The sequence below is a fragment of the Gymnogyps californianus genome, chromosome 1 (assembly GCF_018139145.2).
Source record: "Gymnogyps californianus isolate 813 chromosome 1, ASM1813914v2, whole genome shotgun sequence".
Classification (NCBI taxonomy): domain Eukaryota; kingdom Metazoa; phylum Chordata; class Aves; order Accipitriformes; family Cathartidae; genus Gymnogyps; species Gymnogyps californianus.
In genome coordinates, this window is record NC_059471.1 from 188,026,495 (window position 1) to 188,032,494 (window position 6,000).

The following is a 6,000-nucleotide window of genomic DNA, read 5'->3' on the forward strand; positions in this document are numbered from 1 at the left end:
CGTGCTATTTTCTATGTCAGTGCCAACTTCTGAAGCTTTAAAGACCACTTCTGTGTACAAAGAACAGAATGGAAAAACCCCAAGTGTGTGGCATCACTACCTATAAAACCAGCAAAATTTCACTCAAAGCAAATGGAGGGCTTTGTGCATTCTGCTCAGAGGTGCAGGCTGTTAGCCTACTTATCCTCCTCTGTTCTGAAAACAAGAATGTGTATAGGGTTTGCGTGGCAAGGTTTTGGTAGGAGGGGGGCTACAGAGGTGGCTTCTGTGAGAAGCTGTTGGAAGTTTCCCCTAGAAAAGTCTGATAGAGCCAATGCCAGCCAGCTCCAAGACGGACCCGCTGCTGGCCAAGTGTCGTGTTTTAACCCCAGCCAGCAACTAAGCATCACGCAGCTGCTCACCCCTCCCCAGTCCCAGTAGGATGGGGAGCAGGATCAGAAAAAAGAAGTAAAACTTGTGGGTTGAGATAAGAGCAGTTCAATAACTAAAGTAAAATAAAATATACTACTAACAATAACAATAATAATAACAATATAATAATAATAATAGCAATGAAAAGGAATATAACAAAAAAAAAAAAAGAGAGAAATAAAACCCAAGAAAATACAAGTGATGCACAATGCAATTGCTCACCACCCGCTGACCAATGCCCAAGCAGCGATCTACCCCTCCCGGCCAACTCTCCCCAGTTTACATACTGAGCACGACATTCTATGGTATGGAATATCCCTTTGGCTAGTTCAGGTCAGCTCTCCTGGCTCTGCTCCCTCCCAGCTTCTTGCACACCTGCTTGCTGGCAGAGCATGGGAAACTGAAAAATCCTTAACTTAGGATAAGCGCTACTCAGCAACAACTAAAACATCAGTGTGTTATCAACATTATTCTCACACTAAATCCAAAACACAGCACTGTACCAGCTACTAAGAAGAAAATTAATGCCATCCCAGTCGAAACCAGGACACCAAGGCTGAGCCCACCAGTGACGGTGGTAGCACCTCTGTGATAACATGTTTAAGAAGGGGGAAAAAAACTGCTGTGGAGCAGCCAGAAGAAAGGAGTGAGAATATGTGAGAGGAACAACTCTGTAGACGCCAAGGTCAGTGAAGAAGGAGGGCGAGGAGGTGCTCCAGGCACCAGAACAGACATTCCCCTGCAGCCCATGGGGAAGACCATGGTGAGGCAGGCTGTCCCCCTGCAGCCCACAGAGGTCCATGGTGGAGCAGATATCCACCTGCAGCCCGTGGAGGACCCCACGCTGGAGCAGGTGGATGTGCCCAACGGAGGCTGTGACCCCATGGGAAGCCCGTGCTGGAGCAGGCTCCTGGCAGGAGCTGTGGACCCATGGAGAGAGGAGCCCACGCTGGAGCAGGTTTGCTGGCAGGACTTGGGACCCCGTGGGGGACCCATGCCGGAGCAGTCTGTTCCTGAAGGACTGCACCCCGTGGAAAGGACCGACGCTGGAGCAGTTCGTGAAGAACTGCAGCCCGTGGGAAGGACTCACATTGGAGAAGTTCATGGAGAACTGTCTCCCGTGGGAGGGACCCCACGCTGGAGCAGGGGAAGAGTGTGAGGAGTCCTCCCCCTGAGGAGGAAGGACCGGCAGAGACAATGTGTGATGAACTGACTGAAACTCCCATTCCCCGTTCCCCTGTGCCCCTGAGGGGAAGGAGGTAGAGAAAATCAGGAGTAAAGTTAAGCCCAGGAAGAAGGGAGGGGTGGGGGGAAGGTGTTTTAAGATTTGGGTTTATTTCTCGTTATCCTAATCTGATTTTGATTGGCAATAAATTAAATTAGTTCCCCAAGTCGAGTCTGTTTTGCCTGTGATGGTAACTGGTGAATGATCTCTCCTTGTCCTTATGTCGACCCACGAGCCTTTCGTTATATTTTCTCTCCCCTGTCCAGCGGAGGATGGGAATGATAGAGAGGCTTTGGTGGGCACCTGGCGTCCAGCCATGGTCAACGCACCACAGAATGACACTGTGAATTTGAAAGTCCAGTTTACTCTAACAACAGTAAAAATCCAGAACACTGTCTGATAACAGTGAGGTTGGGTCAGCCTGAAACTAGTATAAGTAAACGCAAGTTTGCTTGTTCTTTCAAAAGGCACTGAAGAAAGGAAGGTATTTTAGAAGGGACAGTGGGATCTCAGGAGAGAGAAGGAAGAGAGAAAAGTGTTACTTGGGAGCCTGGGAAGAGTAAGAAAATATCCTCAGCAAGGAATGTAAGAAATTTTAAGTATCCAAGGTAGGGAAGAATGCTCGTTACCTTTGTCATATTTGTTAGTTTCCCCAGTGATTATGGAATGGAAAGTAGTGTTATCAGATTTCTCTGTCTAATGAAGTAAGCAGCTGAAATGACCTTGTATGATGTATTTTGCAGTAACTGATATTTATATACATAATACACTAATGTGTTTAATGCATATATATTTCTTCTTTGCTGACATTAGTTTGACAGAAATGAAATAAAAAATGCACAATTGGTGAAAATGAGAATTATACACAATATATTAAATACAGAATTACAAAATAGCTGGAGTTTCCAATCTGTTCTAAAACATTAAAGACACTTATCCTCTGTGGTCACAAGTACTTGTAACTATTAAAATTTAGAGATATAAACTCTGCCATGTAAATACAATTGGCATAATTTATAATGAAAGTGTAAGTGCCCAGAAATACACACAAGCACACACACTCTCATGCATACGCAAATACAACAAGCACACTAACAAATCAGGGCACCAAAAATTAAAAAAAAAACATACCCCTGAGAATATTGCCTTTAGTCATTGGTGATGAAAGCTGCATACACATGGAAACAGGTGAATGATCAGACAAGCTGAACGGACCAATACATATCAAATCAGTAGAAGAGCTCCTATTGACTGCAAAGGTATGGAATTGATCCATACAGTGTGTGCATGAGAAGCCTAGCAAGGCCTTCCAAAACTTAAAATTGGGTATTACTAACCCATTCTAGCCTTTCCCTGGCTTTGGTTTTTGACTTGTAAGATTCCTTTTTCAGTGCATCCATGTCAAGACAGAGTATTTTTGAAAGAAATTGGTCTTTTCTTGGTATCAAAGTCTGATCCATTATAGAAATTCTGATCTAAACAAAGATACTACTGTGGATTCAGAGGAAGGACCAGTATTTCTCTCTGCTGCTTCTGAGGACCTCTCAATTATTAAGGGGCTTTGACGTCCATATTTTACCCTGGAGCAGTAAGGAAGTATCCTGGCCTGCATCAAAAGAAGTGTGACCAGCAGATCGAGGGAGGTGATTCTCCCCCTCTACTCTGCTCTCGTGAGACCCCACCTGGAGTACTGCATCCAGCTCTGGAGTCCTCAGCACAGGAAAGACATGGACCTGTTGGAGTGAGTCCAGAGGAGGGCCACAAAGATGATCAGAGGGCTGGAGCACCTCTCCTATGAGGAAAGGTTGAGAGAGTTGGGGTTGTTCAGCCTGGAGAAGAGAAGGCTCCGGGGAGACCTTATAGCAGCCTTTCAGTCCCTAAAGGGGACCTACAAGAAAGCTGGAGAGGGACTTTTTACAAGGGCATGTAGTGATAGGACAAGGGGTAATGGCTTTATACTGAAAGAGGGTAGATTTAGATTAGATGTAAGGAAGAAATTCTTCACTGTGGGGGTGGTGAGGCCCTGGAACAGGTTGCCCAGAGAGGTTGTGGATGCCCCATCCCTGGAAGTATCCAAGGCCAGGTTGGATGGGGCTTTGAGCAATCTGGTCTAGTGGAAGGTGTCCCTGCCCATGGCAGTAGAGTTGGAACTAGATGGTCTTTAAGGTCCCTTCCAACTCAAACCATTCTATGATTCTATGATTCTATGAAGTATTTCACAAAAAGCAATACTGAGACAGCAAACTGAGCAGCTTGTTCAAAAAAAGGTCTGAGTGAAGTGAATACAAGCATCCTGATCACCTGTCCAGTGTCCAGTGCATTATCTGGGTGCTACATCCTAGCTTTCAGAACTAGATTTGGCATCCAAATGCTGACCAAAACTTAAGGAAGTTCAGACTGAGATGGAGCTTTGATTGTTTTTTAAGAGTGCAGTCCTAGATATAGCACCTTTAGCCTCCAGGATCAGACACTGAAGAATAGAAAATAAATGCATTTATTATATCTATGCTTTATTTCAAAGATATATGTTCCATTTTCTATAAGTTCTTCTGGGTGTAAAAGAAATAGTAGTTAATGGGATATGTAAGCATAAGTACCTATGCAATCATACATTAATGCTTTAGAAAGACTGTATGTGAAGTCATTGCATTAATAGCATCACTTAACCTGAACATGTTTCATTCTCCTACTTTAACCTTCAGATGTGTAGATTTAATATACCCAACTTTTTCAACTATCTCTGAGGTCCTACTATAGGTTTCTTGTAGACGCTGGGGAAACTGTTATGACCCCTTTAAGTCATAAGATAATTTTCTTCAGACCAGATTGTGCTGAACGAATTATTCTCTGTTTTAACATGAATAAGTTTAATAATTTCAGTGGTACTGCACCGAAACTAGAGTGTAGCTTTTATAATTTAAACTACAATTATCATTTCTTTAATGTAAACTGAGACAAAAATCCAAGGAAAGGTGAAATCTTTATGTCTTTTGATTTTTATTTTTTTCCCTGTTGGTTCAAACCTAGGGGAACCCTTCAGACTGTAATTATTTTGTAGGGCACTTGAACATTTCTGTTACTTGAAAAGACAGCAACTCATCTTTCCTAACTACAGAAAGCAATGCTGCAGTTTGCATTAATTAAAGTCTGCTGTAGTTATGCATTTTATAATTAGTCTATTATGGTTCATAGCATTTAAATTTCCGTTTTTGTTCTGCATCCAAATGTAAAAAGCTCCCAAATAACACAATACGCTAGTAAATTCTCTTTAGATACTAGCACCCGCTTGCTAAAGTTCACTAATACGAATTCTGCTTCAGGACTAAATCTGGTCTTTCCCACATTCATATTCAAAGCAAGTAGACAATAAACCAACAACAGACAATAAACCCTCTGGAGCAGTCAAGAGTGATCCAAGAGGGACTTGTGGCGAATATCCCATTTCATACTATTACAGGGGAAACAAACTTTCCGTTGTCATCAACATATGAAAATCTGCACCAGCCTTCCAAAGTTGACTCATGAATTCTAGGATAAGAGTGAGTCCAGTTGGAAGGGACAGTACCCTGTGGATGTGTCACAGGCAAAACCTGGGACAGCCTGAAGGCATCTGTGAATTGTGTGCTTTCTCATCTTATTTTTTTATTGTGTTCTTATTTTCTTCTCCTGCTCCACACTGAAGAATTTTCAGCTTGGTGTATGAGCAGCAATATGTATGTCCCTCAAGGTCATTAGAATTACAGAAGTTGCTGCCATCAAAGTTTGTCTTGAGATATAAGTCTACTTTACATGCTTTAAGATTAGCCTTGAGATCATCTTCCTAATGTTTCAGCCACCCAGTTCTGCACCTTTGTCTGTCTATCAAAAAAATGGGATGCTCCCCTCAGGCACATGAACTATATGACTTTGCTGTCTCATCTGAGATATGATAATTAGAGTGTCAATGTCAGAGCTTTTACAGACTTGCACAGCTTCAATACTAGTTATCATATTTTGCCACTTGACACTAGGTATTTGCTGAAAACAGCATAGGTGGAAATGAATGAGACATTTACATAGCAATCTGTCCAAATCTTGAAGCCGTAAAACTATGACAACAGCAGCATAATATTCCCATTCAAAACTAATTTTGAATTCAGTCAGTGGTTGGCACTATAATTTACCAAAGTATTGCAAGCCATGTTGATATACTTTGTGATATCATCAGCAATCACCGCATTTCATTACCAAGATAACAAAACTTGTTGGCAGCCTGAGTCACATATTATCAGTGGACACTACAGGGACTGTTACAAAGCTACCCTGTCCTGTGGGAAGCACAAAATCTGGGCCTTGGGGTTTTTTGATAGACTGTGAGGTCACTG